Here is an 18,224-nt window from a genome sequence, read left to right as displayed (position 1 = left end):
AAATGTAGATTTTGAAAGTGAAAATATTGAAAATTTTGAAAATTTTGAAAGTGATAATGAAAATCCTCAACATGTGGAAAATTTTGACATAGGAGGTGAAAATGTGGAAAACTTTAACATTGAAGGTGGAATTGCCTCACCAAGTGAACCATATGTAACACCTAATTACTTTAGAAATGAAGACCCTCTCATGGATGAAAGACAAATTCCAAATTGAAGACCTTCAAGAACCCCAAAATGGTTATTTGAAATTGATGAGAACATTATTGCGAATCTTGAAGGCAAGAGGTCAACAAGAATTGTTCGGTTGTGGGCTACAAAACTTTTCAACCAAAATTTTAGCAATAAGACATTGACCGAGCAATGCCAACTCTTTGTTCAATTGCTAAAGATGATAAAGATGAGACCATTGCTAAACAAATTGAAGATTCGTATGAACAAGAAAACGGAGAGAAATTCTATTATTGCAAAAAATCTATTTGATGCTCTCAGTTCTATTACAAAGAATACCAAAGAAAGAGATAAGAGAGCCGCTCGAAGAGTGATTACAACCTCTTTAGTAAGCCATCAATTGAGGAAGGCTCGTCAAATGAGACAAACTTGTGTTGATTTTAACATAAACCGTAAAACTTTGGATAGAGCACTTGCACGAAGACAAAGACTTGACGATCCACTTCAACAAGATACATGGGCATTTGGTGGGAGGCTTCCACGTGTTGATAGAAAGTTGACTGACAATGTGAAGGAAGAGATTCAACAATTTTGGCACTCTAATTATAGAGTGTCACCCAATGTAAAGGATGTTTTGAAATTAGGAATCGGCAACCGAGACCGCACACTGCATCCCAAACATTTCTTGGAATCAAGCCAAACAATGTTGTACAAAATTTTTTGTGAATTACATCCAACTTTGTAAATATCACAAAGGGCCTTGGAATCTTTGAAACCATTTTATTGTGTTCCTCTTAAGATTCGCAATACTTGTTATTGCAAGTACCATGTGGAGTTTTCAATGTACCATGAACTTTTATGTCATATTTGTTCTACGATGCATACTAATGAGATGTTGCAGGAGTGTGGTGCAATGTTATTTCTGAGATCATCAAGAGACTTGCAAGATCTATTTTTATGCCCTAGAGATGATGGCTGCTATTTCTATAGAAATTATTGTTTGAATGAGAAGTGCTCAGAATGCGGTGGGTTGTCAAAGTTTGTTTCATGTTTTCATGAGGGCAGCGAACACAAGTTTGGAAATAATTATGTTGAGAAAAAATGATACGAGACAGTGAAATATACTGTGAAGAGTGGAGGTGAAGGTTCTAGATGCGAATTAGTCTCAAGAGAAGTGAGTATTGCTGATTTTATTTTGGATTTTAAGGAAAATCTTTTCTACAAGTATGCAAGGCACACCCATAGGTCTCAGTGGTTGGATCAATAGTTGAGGATGTGTAAGAACTCTTTCTCGATTGGCACTATTGTATCAGTGGTTGATTTTGTAGAGAACTATACATTGCAACCACAGAATGAGGTATAGTCTCAGTACTACAATTCAGTCCAGATTGCTATTTTTGTTCACATTACATATAGACATGCTCCTGATAGTACAGAAGAGGACAGGAAGATAATCAGGGAGTATCATTTTTATTTGAGCGATGATAGATCACACTCCTCTGAGTATGTGCAACATTCTTTCGAGAATTTTTTTGAGTTCTTGCATGAGAAAGATATTGCAATTGACCGACATATAATATGGTCAGATAACTATATAGGTCAATTCAAGAATGCGCGTATGTTTTATTGGTTGAGTAGAATGCATGTGGAGAGGCGTATAGCTCATATTTGGTGTTTTTTTGAGGCGGGGCATGGGAAGGGAGAGCATGATGGAGCAGGTGCATATTTTAAGAGAGCTCTAGTTAAGGAGCAAGTGAGGATTTTAGGTGCAAATTTCTCTGATGCACGTTCTATTGTTGATTGGTGTAGTTCAGCATTGTCACATGGAGGTACTCTTGATTCAGTAGTGAGCAGATTCTTTTGGTTGGTTGAGGAGGGAACAGTGGGAGATAGATTGGATTGTCAAACAATTAAATATTCTTCAAAGATGCATTCATTTCTCAACTTAGATGCAAGTACATGGACCATTTGGACATGAGTGTTGGCTTGTTTTTGTCAGAGTTGTCTTCAGTGTGATTGGGATCAGTGCGAGTCAAGTGAGTGGGTTGATACGTGGGTTCCCCACTATCTAACTCCTTTATCTCAAACAATATCCTTGTCAAACAATGACATGGAAAGTTCATTGAGTATGATCGTCTATCAGATCTTGTACAACCAGGACATGTTTTTGTAGTTGTTGCATTGCAAGGGAATGAAGAGAGATCAGAATATTGGTTGGCACGATGTGTACAGGGAAAACAAAAGCTAACACAACCAGTGATAGATGATGATGGGTTCACATATCCTACAGGTTTAGTTGTTGTTGTGGGAACTTGGTTGCAAACATACATGATTAGAAAGAATGGCATACCTACATTTGAAGACTACGAGAGACACAAAACCATTATAATGTATTCACACCTTATTATAGCTACAAATGCCAAGTTGTTGAAGCATCAAGCAAAACTGAAGACCAAAGAGCTATGGACAGTGACTACTATTGATCATGAAGCAATACTAGATACTCTTAAACAAAGAGATGACCCTTCAGGAATAAATATCAAGGCTTCAACTTGATTATCATTAAAGGTTTCTGATTGTTTACAAAATATCCCTTCATATCCCTTCATGGATGTCACATGCGTAGGGTATGATCTCGAGTGTCAGATCAAGTGGGGGGGGGGCAAAGTGGGAGCATGCGTAGGGTAATTATGCCTAATTGGACATGTCAGAGCTGATGATTCATCATCGCGATGAGTTGAACGAGAAATCGACCAGGCGACAACATTCCATTGAGTGAGACTGACTATTTTTTCGCCAACCAAAAAATTGCTGCCCTAATAAAACCGTAGGGCAACTTGAAATACCGAGATAGGATTTTGTAGGGACCCCTCTTGTGGCCCCGTAGGTTCAAATAGATCATTCATAGGTGCCACAGATTCTGAGTTAGGGCCCATCAAAGTTTGACAATTTTGAGCACTTAGGGCGCTCAAGGGATGACGCTGGTAGGGTATGACCCCGAGCGTTCGATCAAGTGGGGGGGAAAAATAGGAGCATGCATAGGGTAATTATGCCTAACTGGACATGTCGGAGCTGACGGTTCATCATCGCGATGAGTTGAACGAGAAATTGACTAGGCGACAACATTCCATTGAGCGAGACTGACTATTTTTTCGCCAATCGAAAAATTGCTGTTCTAATAAAATTGTAGGGCAACTTGAAATACCGAGATAGGCTTTTGTAGGGACCCCTCTCATGGCCCCGTAGGTTCAAATGGATCATTCACAGGTGCCATAGATTCTGAGTTAGGGCCCATCAAAGTTTGACAATTTTGAGCACTTAGGGCGCTCAAGGGACGACACCAGTAGGGTATGACCTCGAGCGTTCAATCGAGTGGGGGGGCAAAATAGGAGCATGCGTATGGTAATTATGCCTAACTGAACATGTCAGAGCTGACGGTTCGTCATCGCGATGAGCTGAATAAGAAATCGACTAGGCGACAACATTCCATTGAGTGAGATTGACGATTTTTTCACCAATTGAAAAATTGCTGCCCTAATAAAACCGTAGGGCAAATTGAAATACTGAGATAGGATTTTGTAGGGACCCCTCTCATGGCCCCGTAGGTTCAAACAGATCATTCGCAGGTGCCACAAATTCTGAGTCAGGGCCCGTCAAAGTTTGACAATTTTGAGCACTTAAGGCGCTCAAGGGACGACGCTGGTAGGGTATGAACCCGAGCGTTTGATCTAGTGGGGGGGAAAAATAGGAGCATGCATAGGGTAATTATACCTAACTGGACATGTCAGAGCTGACAGTTCGTCATTGCGATGAGCTGAACGAGAAATCGACCAGGTGACAACATTCCATTGAGTGAGACTGATGATTTTTTCGCCAACCGAAAAATTGCTGCCCTAATAAAACCGTAGGGCAACTTGAAATATCAAGATAGGCTTTTGTAGGGACCCCTCTTGTGGCCTCGTAGGTTCAAACGGATCATTCGTAGGTGCCACAGATTTCGAGTTAAGGCTCGTCAAAGTTTGACAATTTTGAGCACTTAGGGCGCTCAAGGGACGACGTCGGTAGGGTATGACTTCGAGCATTCGATCAAGTGGGGGGGAAAAACAAGAGCATGCGTAGGGTAATTATGCCTAACTAGACATATCGGAGCTGACGGTTCATCATCATGATGAGCTGAACGAGAAATCGACCAGGCGACAACATTCCATTGAGTGAGACTGACGATTTTTTTGCGAACCGATAGAAATTGCTGCCCTAATAAAACCGTAGGGAAACTTGAAATACCGAGATAGGCTTTTGTAGGGACCCCTCTCGTGGCCCCGTAGGTTCAAATGGATCATTCGTAGGTGCCACAGATTCTGAGTTAGGGCCCGTCAAAGTTTGACAATTTTGAGCACTTAGGGCGCTCAAGGGATGACACCGGTAGGGTATGACCCCGAGCATTTGATTGAGTGGGGGGGCAAAATAGGAGCATGCGTAGGGTAATTATGCCTAACTGGACATGTCGGAGTTGATAGTTCATCATCGCGATGAGCTGAACAAGAAATTGGCCACGTGACAACATTCGATTGAGTGAGACTGACGATTTTTCGCCAACTGAAAAATTGCTGCCCTAATAAAACCGTAGGGAAACTTCAAAAAAAAAAATAGGCTTTTGTAGGGACCCCTCTCGTGGCATCGTAGGTTCAAACAGATCGTTCACAGGTGCCACAGATTCTGAGTTAGGGCCCATCAAAGTTTGACAATTTTGAGCACTTAGGGCACTCAAGGGACGACGCCGGTAGGGTATGACCTCGAGTGTTCGATCGAGTGGGGGGGCAAAACAGGAGCATGCGTAGGGTATTTTTCATTAAATTAATTGTATTGTTTATGAATTGTATTGTTCATTGATGAATTTTATTGTATTGTTGATTAAATGAATTGTATTGTTCATTAAATAAATTGTATTGTATTGTTCATTAAATGAATTATATTGTTCTTTATAAAAACAACACTTACGATGAAATGAAATGAATTGTATTGTTCATTAAATAGCCATTATTATCCATTGTTAATTATTGGAATGAAGATTAAATATTTCCATGATAACACCACACACAGATGAGAAACAATTTGTATGATCGAATATCAACTTCTGTATATATAAAAATGTCGAATGATTACAAATGTATGTCCATACACAAATATGGCATAAACACCAACTGAAACAAAGTGTATGTCTAAATATGTGAATGTATGTCCATATACAAAATATACATGCCAACTAGACATGTAAGCATCCCAAAACTATCTATAACATCCTAAGCTGCTGATGGATCATCAAAATCGATCCTCTTTGCCGCACTGCTCGGCTTTGAAGGATCCTGCACAAGAAAAACAAACCACAATTAATATTAGTTATATTATATAATTCACATTCAAAAAGTTAACATAAAAATGAACTATTTAATTGAACTATTCATGTTTACCTCATCTCCACATTTTCTCTTTAGCTTTGCAGGACTCTTGATGTATGTCTTCGGTAGAGGAGGTATGTTTTGAATATTTTCATAAACAACCTACATATGTTTAGAAACATGACATTGATACAAGTTAGCATATAATTGTCACTGATAATAACAAATTATATCTACTAATCAAAAAATAAAATAAACACACATCTACTCGAGGCATCTCTTCTTCTTCTTCAGGTATATTGGGTGTAGTCATCAAGGATGTGAAGCCAAGGATTCTCTGTATATATACACAACAAGTATATGAAACTATCAATCTATGTCTAGACATGTATAATCACTATAAGTTATTTAAACTATTCATTCAATCATATTTGCATTCAATTACCTTTCCCTTGTCTCCAATTGCACTACTAGATCCTAGATCACACTGCACCGCACTCGTGCTGCTTGTGCCCTACAAGAGTAAAATAATATATACATGCAAGTTACTACATAATCTAATTAATACAAATATAAATGATGAGCATGTATGTACAATAAAATACAAACGACTAGGTGCAATAATATATGTACCGTCAAGCTATCGAGGCCAAATGAAATGGCCGACAAGGTGCCCTCCTGAATCTATCTCAACTCATCCTCAGTCATCAACTGTTAAATAGACCATGTAAATAAAAATTAGTACTTAATATTATCTAATTTATAAATATTTAATTAAAATATAACATGAACTGTGAAAACACAAATCTTACCAATACATCATCAATGTATGATGACGGTGCCTCCTCGCCTCTAGCATGTGAGGACTCCCCAGGGTATCCTCTATTCTGTGTAATAACCTCTGGTGCATCATGCATCTCATGCACCTCATAATCTGCACTGTCCATAGCAGGATCGATGGGCTGTCCAACTGGACCCAAGCATACGTGCCCACACATGACACAACTATGTGGCACACATATGTGTGGAGCCAAGGATGATGTGTTAGCACCACCCGATGCACCGCTACCATCAAAAGTAGATTGAGCTACTGACGCAGCCTGAGAAACCAAAAGGCTACTCAAAGAGTGAATAGCCGATATGGTCCGTGAAGCCACCTCACAAATGATATCAGGATGCTGAACTGTAGGTGGGGGATCAACAGGAGGAGGGGGGACATATGGGCCCTGGACTACTTTGACTGCCCCAGGTCTATTTTGGGGCATACCTAAACCTACACCCTGGAAAGGTTGGATGTCAAAGTAGTTCACATGTTTCTGTAAAACAAACTCAGCATACAATTTTTTTATGAAATAGAAGGGGATATCAAGATTGTTGTTGGGTGGTTTGTCGAAAACCATCCACCAACGATCCCAAAAGTTTTTCACAATCCCATCATTTGTGCACCATTTGATAGAAAGTTTTGTTTTTTTGGGATCTATAGACTGACCAGTACGGGGATTGACAAACAATGAGGCAATTTCGGCTTTGGATATCTCAAGATCCTTGATATCCTTATACGACAAGCCATCTGCATATTTTTCCTTCATAGAATCTCGCCACAAAAGGGCGGCATCGTGCTCTTCAGTCATGGTTTCCATACTTTTTACAATCGACGTGAGAGGATCAAACAATGGGTTTAGACGAGGGATCCTACGATATACTTCTGCAATCCCCCTCAATTCATTCAAATTTTGTGCAATCAAATCTTGAATTGAGGGGGGGTTTGGCAAATGAGGGTTTGGTTGTTGCAGTTGTGGTTGGTCAGTGTTTTCATTGTTATCTCCCATTTTTAACCTAATTGAATGTAAACAATTAAATTTAGTTAACAAATTTAAACAATTAGGTATTTGATTTTAAAAAAACCTAGTTTTCATTAAAAAAAACCATATTTTCAATGAAAAATCAAATAAACATTCACAAAAAATAAAAAAAATGAATGAAAATGATTCAAAACGACAAAATTCTTACCTCTAAATCAAGTTTTTAGCAATTTTTTGTCAAAAAACCGGATATCGGATGGAGCGGATTTCAGATTTTGACAAATTCGTGCGACTCATGAGTTAAAAATGACTCACGGGACTGTCGCTGTCTAAATATAAAAGTCTCAGAAAATCAGATATCCGATTTCAACACTTAAATTATTTTTAAATAACATATATAATATAGTAATATATTATATAGTATAATAATATATTGTATAATACATATTGTATTATATTATATATAATATAATATAATATAATATAATATAATATAATATAATATAATATAATATAATATAATATAATATTATATTATATTATATTATATTATATTATATTATATTATATATAATACAATATTATATTATATATAATATAATACAATATTATATTATATATAATATAATACAATATTATATTATATATAATATAATACAATATTATATAATATATAATATAATTTAATATTATATAATATAATATAATATTATGCTATATTATATTATAATATAATATAATATAATATAATATAATATTATAATATAATATAATATAATATAATATTATAATATAATATAATATAATATAATATTATATTATAATATAATATAATATAATATTATATTATATTATAATATATAATATAATATTATATTATATTATAATATATAATATAATACAATATTATATAATATATAATATAATTTAATATTATATTATATAATTTAATATTATATTATATAATTTAATATTATATTATATATAATATAATATGTATTATATAATACGTAACATATAATATATATTTTAAATTAAAATTACAAATAAAAATCGGATATCCGATTTTATCGGATATCTGATTTGCATAGGTAATTACCAGGCCAAGGTGTACTGACACCCACGCCAAGCAAAAAGTCAACACGGATTTTCATGTTTTTAGGCGAGTGAGGAAGGCTATTTTTTTCACATCACCACTTTTTGGCCCCCCTTGATCCTGCATTAACCCCAATATTATTTTGATTTTGTAAATTAATTAAATTGCACACAAAATTAGCTAATTGCAACTATAATTATAATTATTTTTAAACACTTTTCTCTAAAACATTACGTTAGGAACATATGATTTTAGGGATAAGACATATTATGCTTTAAAATAAAGTCAATTTATTTTTGTAAAGCCTTCTTTAATAAAAAGATATCATCCATGCAAATCACCTTTCATTAAAAGGACTTAGCATATATTTCTCAATAGTCTCTATCTTTTTGTTTACTTTAACAGGATACAAACATGCATCAACTTATATAAGTTGAACAAATTTTTAAAGGAAAATATAACTGTTCAATGTAAAGAGCAAAATACAAAGTTAATTAAACGTTAAAAAATCCATTAGAATATTGGACTCTTTTACATTAACCATTTATGATTGCTCTTTTAAAAAATGAGGAAATTCCCATGCAACAAGTTTCATCTAAATATGAATTATATAATGATATACTAAATTTGACATTAAGAAATATGATGTGGTTAAGGGATTCTCTATAATTTATAGTTCATTCTCATAATTTATGCATTCATTTTAGATTTATGTACATTCAATACTTGTTTCATGCTTCAAATTTGCACAATATAGTGTAATATATTGAGCTTTCAACTACTATACTATTTTAGTTGTCAATTCTACGCATTCTATGCTTTAAATAATCTTCAACCTAGTATTAATTAGTTGAATACATGGCTCAAACCATTCCTAACACAACTTATATGGTTGCATTAGAAAGTTTCAATTATTTGTTATATTTGTATGGATGGTAAAATTATATAAATTTTAGATAGAGTGTTTGTACTCAAAGGAAACATAAAATTTCATCTTTATGAATGAACCAACATATTGTTGAGCATACATAAATACTGAGATGAGAGGGGGGGGGGGGGGGGGGGGGGGTGGTGGATTAGTATTCCCAAAATAAAACACATTGATAATCTAAAACTCAACTTGATCTTAGATATCCTTAGCATGAAATAAAGTATGCAAATAGAAGTGAAATACACAACATACACAATCATAAGAGAGACACCAAATTTTTATACATGGAAAACCCAAATGGGAAAAACCACAAAGAGGGAGCTTAACTCCTAAGATAATATAACTAGTTATATGTGATTGCAAGAGAGGTTGTCTACTAGAGGGCTCACTGCCTGAATTACAATGACTCACTTCTAGAAAGGCTCACTACTAGAAAATAAATGAATGAATTGAGAAAATTGCATCTACATATGCATGTGATTAGTTCCTATTAAGCTCAAACAACACACCAATTATTTGTAATAGACCTAGTTAAGCAGCTCTGTGAATCACTTCAGTATCTACCTGCTCCAAAATACTGTCACACTAGATTTGTCCTTCTCCTTTACTCATTCAACATCAACTACCTTGGTTTATCCCTTACTACCTCACTCTTCACTTACTTTATTGCAATTCATCCATTTCTTCCATCTCTTTTATCACATACATCTAGCATATTTGTGATTGTGTGTGTGTGTGTGTGTGTGTGTGTGAATAAGAGTATACATCAAGTCGGCCTTAATAATTTTTTTCCAAAAGATATTTCAACGGTCAAATCACACGCTACAATGATCAAAACAAAACATCGATATAATCTCTCAAGGTCAACCTGACCTAGAATAAGCATATTCTTAAATTTCTATAATAACACGCTATAGGAGCATAATGATCACGATCCAATCACAACATTATGAGGTTAAAGACATGAACAACAAATCATCAAAAGATTATCATCAAAAATCAGAAAACTAGAGCAAACTAGAGTACATAGAGCTGCAGAATACTACATAACTGAATACATTTTTGGAGCACAACATCTGGAGCATGAATTTTGGAGAGCCAATACCATGAATACAAAAATATTAATCAATAAAAAAAATCATATTAATATTGCACTACCCTATCTGCATCAAGACACAAATGCAAAAAACTGCACCTGTGAAATAGGTCAACTGCATACTGGACGACAGGAGCATGAAAATAATTGTCACAACCAACATCAAATCTCTCATATCAAGATAAACGTATCCTCATACTGACAATACATATTTTTGGAGCAATAAATATGTCTACAATACATCAACAACAACTAGGATCTACCATCTACATCATACATACCTATCTTCCACTGTTCTACATCATATCATACATACTTATCTTCCACTCTTCTACAACATATCATACATATTCCACTGATTTGTAACATATCCAGACCAATCTGGATCACCAAGTTTGAAATCAATGACAACTAAGACAAGTATTTCTTACAATATCCCTTTTTGTCATTGATGGAAAAACATTTTTATCAAAATCTTGTGATAACTCCCCCTTAGATAATGCTTCCTTATTTCTCCAATATTCCCAAATTCAAAACTCAATATTTCTCCCCCTTTGACATCAATGACAAAGGGTAATGACAAAAAGGGTTACCAAAACAATTTGCACTACAAAAGAAAGAATGCTTCACTTGTGCTTCTGAAAAATTCTCTTATACTCCTTCAATTCTGGAAAGAAAGTATTCCTAGAGTTTACTACCAAATGGAGACTCAAACTCAAACCGACATTCTTAATTATTTCATCAATTGCTTCAGATAAAGAATCGAGAATAGAAGGGTTGTTTGCACACTTCTCAGCTTCAATTAGGAGATCAGAAATATGTTCTAACCTAGCCTCAATAATCTCTTTTACCTTTAAGAAAAAATTCACCACATCTTTCTACCTCTGATAAAACATAAGTTCTAATTGCAAAGAATTAATTTTCTTCCTCTGTGTACCATTTGCATCACTGAAAATATCAAATGATTTGCCCTCAGAATTCATAATTTTCTTGCCAATCCTTGGATGAGTTTTGACAAAAAGATGTTTATACTCTATGTATGGTTATAATTTTTTTTTTCTTTTAATATATGAGATTCACAAACAAGAAATTTTTTATGTATATTGGAGACATAGATTTGATCACTATATAATCATATTTAGAAATTTTTATCATAAAATAAAATATTTTTTTAATCAAAACTCTATTACCTATATAATTTTTTTAAGATGAGAGCAAGATCTTTGGGAATACATACAAGAAAGATCGTATTTCTATTGAACAAATTCCTTACATGCTTTACACTTTCCAAGAGAATAAGAACTACCTTGATGAAAATGACAATATCCACTACATTCTTTATGCTTTGTGCTAAACTTCAAATTCGGAAAGATTCTAGTAACTAATTGTTCTTGATAATCAATAGGTGTATGCTTATTCTTTTCTGATGTAGGATTAGGATTGTTAGAAGAAGAAGGTTTGTCATCCATGATTTTAACTTTTCCATTATCAATAAGTCCATTCGTTACATTCTAAAAATCGGACAATCATTGGTAGTGTGATAACTAGTCTAGTGATATGAACAAAAAGGAGGTTTTGAACAAGAAACACTTTTATCTACGAGAATTTCTTGTTGTCTTGCAAGATGATATTTGAAATATTAAATCCTAAGGAGGTCATCCATAGGATATTTATGATCATATCCTAGGCCTTCTGTACTAATTTGTGTAGAAGGGTTAATAGGGACTCTAATTCCTTGTTCAAATTTTCCAAGCCCTCATCCTCTAAAACCTTATTTTGATATTATATTAAAGAAACTCCCATAAATAATATTTTAATTGATAAGGTGGTGGAGCATTGTAATAAATTTATTTGAAGTTTATAGTGTAAGGATGTTTAGAAAGAATGAAGGGATTAGTAGATGAATAAAGAATATCTTGTTGACGAGAATTTTCATTTCTTTCATCATGCATATCCTCTTTGGTATATTGGGAAGGAAGATCCTTATCATCTAAGGCCTCATTTTTTGTTAATGTTAAGTGTTGAGATAGATCATGAATTAATTGTATAACATCATCTTCTGTGCACATGTTTTGATGATTAAGATAGGCTCTAGGAGAACAAGGAGGATATAGAGAGATGAAAACACCAATATTTCGATCTTGCCCCCCTTGTGCAAGGGTATGTGTATAAGGAGAAGATGGGCCCATGTTGCTCTTCAATGATTTCTCTCTATTAGAGAGATCATTGATAGAAGTATTATCTCTTTCTTCATTCACATTAGATACCTTGGGAGAGGTACAAGTATTAGGCTTTCCATTAGCATTTCTAGAATTGGGATCTACAAAATCTTTGAGGTGATCTATATATGAAATGCACTTTCCTAAAAAGATCACCATAAAAAAAAATGCACTATAAATGAAAGCCTTGAGATCAAATTTATTGAAAGGAATGAATTTTGAAACTCTAAAAACACAATATGCCAAAGTGCTATGAATGAAAAGAAGAAATGTGAAATGAAAGAAGCCATTATCCAACACATGATTTTGATAAATATAAGTGAAAAGAAACGTAATCATATGTGAAATAGAAAATAAATCAAACCTATCAAGTTCCATAACGAATGTTTTAAAATTAGATCTAAAAATTGATGTGAAAAATTGTACAACCCACAAACCAAATTAAGGAAAATAAATTAGGTTTTTTATGATTTAAACCTCTAAATTTATGTAATTTTATTATTTAAAATGAGATTTATTAATTTGAATTTGAGTTTTGAAATATTTCTAAATCAGCTCTAAAACAATTAATCCAATTTAAACTTTTGAATTTTGAACTTTGAACCTTCTCCATCCATGGTGACTCTTTTTGGTCCTTCGTTGGGGCTTCAGAGAGCTGGAGTTTTACCAATTGGTGGCTCAGACATATAAGGAGATGTTGAATAAAAAGATGGTGGGGATCGAGATGCTAGGTTTCGGGTGGACCAGAGTGATGGTGCCACTAGGAAAGTACCTTCTAAGGAAGGCCCTTGTGATAGGGTCTCTTCACATGATCCTTAGATGAGTCAACCTATCAAGGGGGCCACTAAGCGTGCTTTTCTTGCTGGTGCTACAAAGAATCGTTGGGCATCTTTTTTTGGAGTAAAACCAGTTAGGAAGTCTTCCTTTCCTCCTATCTTTATCATTTGTGATAAGGCCAGTGGTAAGGTGACTCTTTCGATTCCGGATCAAGTGCTAGACCATAATATTGCTATTATGGGGTTTACCGTTCTTGGTAAATTTTCTGGGCCTAGATCCAATATTTATGTGTTAAGGGTATTTGTAAGTCGTAGATGGAATCTCAAAGGACAGGTTGATATCTTTTCTCTTCCATGGGGCTTTTTTCTTCTTTACATTCTCATGTACTGAAGATATCTTAATGATCCTTAGTGAGGGACCATGGGTTATGGGAAGATCTTCCTTAACCCTAAAAAATGGGCTCCTAATATGGATATGTCAGATGCCTTTTTTGATATAGTTCTTGTATGGGTGAAACTCCCAAGGATTCCTTTAGAATATTAGCATGAAGACATATTTAAGGGTATTCCTAGAGTGTTTGGGGAAATGCTCTCGATTGACCCTATGACGACTGCAAGGAAAATAATGGTTTATGTTGGGATATATGTGGGGATTAGTAGATCTAAGGATCTTTCATCCTTAGTTGAACTCATTTCAAAGCTTGGATCATTGTTCCAGATCATTGAATATGAATCATTACCTTTTGTCTATTTTTTGTACAAGAAGGCTGGACATTGGGCAAAGAGATGCCCTCAGAACAATAAGAAAGATGAAAATGCTAAGAAAGGCCATAGGGTTTGGAAGCCTAAGAAAGCACTTTATGAGGATCAGAGTTGTAAGGAAAATAATAACCCTGGTATGCCTAATAAGATCCAAGTGGATATAAATGTTGGAGAAGATAACAAGATGCCTGAAAAGAAAAATGAGGTCCAAATGGATAGCAATGTCAGGGAGGATACTCATCACTCTGAACATATTGTTGGTACTAAGGGGAAAGGTCAGGAGGAAAACATATAGAAAACATACATGAAGTGAAGAATAAAGAGACAAAGGAGAAGGATCGGGAGGATGATCAATGTAATGCCTTGGTATAGGGGGAAGAAGAAAATAATGTTAGAGTTGTTGAGACAGCTGATACCGATGAGGAAGATGATTTGGAGGAGGAAGAAATGAACCTGAATGATGCAGGATCCACATGCATATCCCCTAGTATAAAAAGAAGTGAGGATGAAGGGGAAGGGGCAAACCCTATTTGCACTTTCAAGCACCATCAATCTTTATTGGTCTTAGGCTCTTCTTTTGAAAATATTCTTTCAGGATTGACTAAGACCCCCACTCTGGGTGAATCTTCATCTCAAAATTCCAATGGAAGTCATTATGATTTGGACTAGAATATGGTCATTCTGGATTCGATGCAATCCCCTAAGGAAAAATAGAATATAAGTTTGGAGTAGATTGAGTTTGATGATGACATGAACTATACTAAATTGGAAAAGAAGAAGAAAACACAGTAGAAACCTGGTGCTGGTGTCACCACTTGGAATAGAGTTAGAGCGAACTATGGAACTTCTTAGAGCATGGGAAGGAAATCCAATAGGTGGCAAAGAGAGAAGGAGTGTATGCAAAACATTGCAAATGGATCACATAAGACGATCCACGAAAGTCTTTTAACTCTCTTGGTAAGAAATGAAGATTTTATCCTAGAATATTAGAGGTATGAATAGTTGTCATAAACATGACATAGTTCATAATTTGGCTAGGGATCATAGAACGGTCATTTTTATTATTCAAGAGACTAAAATGTCTAAAGAAAAAGTGGAGAAAATTAAGTTTTTGAAATTTTATGAGGCTCAAGGATGTAGTTCTGGTGGGGCTTCTAGAGGAGCTGTCACTTTGTGCAATTCTTATTTTATCCAAGGTGCTCCTCTTTCTCATGATAATAACCACGATGCTACATTGCTTAAACATACTCGAGATGGTTTTTCTTGGATATTATCTCATATTTATGTGCCTAACAACAAAGTCTCCAAGAGAAAATTTTGGGCTAGACTTTTTTTCCTTTCACTGTAACCATCCTAACATCCCTTGTCTGGCTATTAGAGATTTCAACACTCCCCTCCAGGAGGCTGAGAAATTTAGGGGTTCTCAAATATAGCTTGATAGTAAATAGGATTTGGCTGATTTAAGCAACGATCAATGCCTTTTTGATCTTGACTTGACTGGATCCTCTTTCACTTGGTTAAATCACAGAGTTGGGGATGAGTTGATTCAAGTTAGATTGGATCGGGCCTTAATTTCTATCAAATGGCTTCAACACTACTCTTGTTCTTTGAATACTATGATTAGAGTCAACTCTGATCATTATCCTATTAGTCTTATGGCTGAACCCAAAGGCGGGCAAGTAAAAATTTTCCTTCTAGATTTGCGAAGATGTGGTTATCCCATCCTAGCTTGCATAATAGTGTGAAGGAGTGGTGGAGTGTTCAAATTAATGGTGCAACTATGTTTCATATAGCTAAAAAGCTGAGATTTGTGAAGGAGATGTTTAGAAAATAGAATAAGGAGATATTTGGGGATATTTTTTTGTAGAAATCACCTCTTCAAGTGGAGTTGAACAACATTCAAGATTAGATACAGAAAGAAGGATATGTGGGTGATAATTTTGTGAAGAAAAGTGATGTCTTGTCTAAATACCATAGCATCATAGCCTGTGAATAAATCTTTTGGAGACAGAGATCAAGGTTTTTATGGCTTAACAATGGTAATAGAAACACAATATTTTTTCATGTCACTACTCTTAAACATAGAGAAACTAATAGAATTGATGACCTTGTCATAAATGGTAGAAGGATAGAGAAGGAAGAGGATATTAGTGAAGTTATTGTTGAGTTTTTTAGGGAGCTTCTCAAGGCAGACCCTATGTTCGATCTCGATGCCCAAGGTATTCTAGCGACTGTTATTCCTAAAGTGCTCTCTGAAGATCACAATCGTAATTTGGCAGCTATTCCCTCAAATGAGGAAATCAAAATTGTTGTCTTTTCCTTTGATGGTAATAAAGCCCCTGGCCTTGACGGTTTTCCTATGTTCTTCTTTCAACATTTCTGGGATATTGTGGAAAATGATGTTTCTAATGTTGTTAAAGAGTTTTTTGGAGCCAAGTCTTTGCTTAAAGAATTAAATGCAACATTCATTGTTCTCATTCCTAAAATGCATGGGGCTAATTCTTTGGATTCTTTCAGACCTATCAGTTTGTGCAATTCCTTTTATAAAATCATTTCCAAAGTTAACACCTCACAACTGTTACGGATTCTGCCCCTTCTGATCTCTCCACAACAAAATGGTTTTGTCCCAGGGAGACAAATCATTGAATCCATCATTACTATTCATGAGAATATTCATTCATTGATGGAGGCTAAATCTCCGGGTTTTTTTTTTTTGAAGTTGGACATTGGAAAGGCTTATGATAGGGTGGATTGGTGTTTTCTGAAAAAAGTTCTTTGTGCCTTTGGATTTTTGGGTAAAGTCATTGGTCTAATCTAGCAGCTTATCTCTACTACTTCTACTGATGGTTTTGTTAATGGGTCGCCTTCTCATTTCTTTAGAACCTCAAGGGGGTTAAGGCAGGGTGACCCTATATCCCTGATTTTGTTTACTATCATGGCCGAAAGTCTGGGCAGATTTATTCATAAATAGGTGTTGGATGGATATCTAAAATATTTGAAGCCTTCCTTTTCTAGCATGACTTGTTCTCACCAGCAGTTTGTGGATGCCACAATATTATCAGGGATCTCTTTTTTGGGGGAGGTTAGAGTTATTAAATCCACCCTCGGCCTCTATGAAAAGGGCTTGGGACAGATGGTCAACAAAGCTAAGAGCTTCATCTATTTTATCAATAATCCTTAGTCAAGGCAAAAGAAGATTGCTAACATTATTGAATGTAGGATTGGTTTCCTTTCTTCCACTTACCTTGGTCTTCATCTAGGACCTAAACCTTTTGATACCTTTTGGCTCTCTCTGATTGACTAGTTCAATAGGAAGTTGGTTGGCTAGAAGGGGAACCTCCTTAGTCAAGCTGGTAAGATTTATGTGCTCAAAGCCACTCTTCAGAACCTCCCGCTGTATGCTCTTAGTTTGTTCAAGATCCCCTCTAAATAATGTAGATACTATTGAAAAAATTTAGAAAATATTCCTTTGGTCTAGAGTGGAGGAAAGAAAGAGAATTCCTTTGGATATTTAGTACCTTTAGATATTTGCGGGCTTGTGTTAGGAAGTCCATGTCTTTTTGATAGACATGAAATCTTTTATAGGGGGGGGGGGGGGATAAGTATAATTTGTTCAAAGATGGTAAAGAGTGCATAGTTAGATCACATAAATTTAAAACTAATCTTGCATTAGTAAATGCTGGTCAAATGAAAAGATTAGTAAATGCGAGTAAAAAAATTGTACTTATGCTTGTAAAATCCAAGGATGATGATAAATCTGAGGCATTTAAGGGGTGTAAACTAGAACGTAAGGTCGGGTTGGTCAAAATTGTATCTACATATGATGACCTTTTTCAAGAACCAAAGGGGTTGCCCTCCAAGAGAGAGATCCAGCGTGAGATACATTTGTAGTAGGAAATGCCTCTTCCTAACATCGACATGTATTGCTTATCCATTCTACATAATGAGGAGATCAACAAAATAGGTTCAGGAGTT

This window comes from Cryptomeria japonica, chromosome 8, assembly GCF_030272615.1.
Source record: "Cryptomeria japonica chromosome 8, Sugi_1.0, whole genome shotgun sequence".
Taxonomy (NCBI): Eukaryota; Viridiplantae; Streptophyta; class Pinopsida; order Cupressales; family Cupressaceae; genus Cryptomeria; species Cryptomeria japonica.
The sequence above is the reverse complement of the archived record's forward strand: the minus strand, read 5'-3'. Positions refer to the sequence as shown.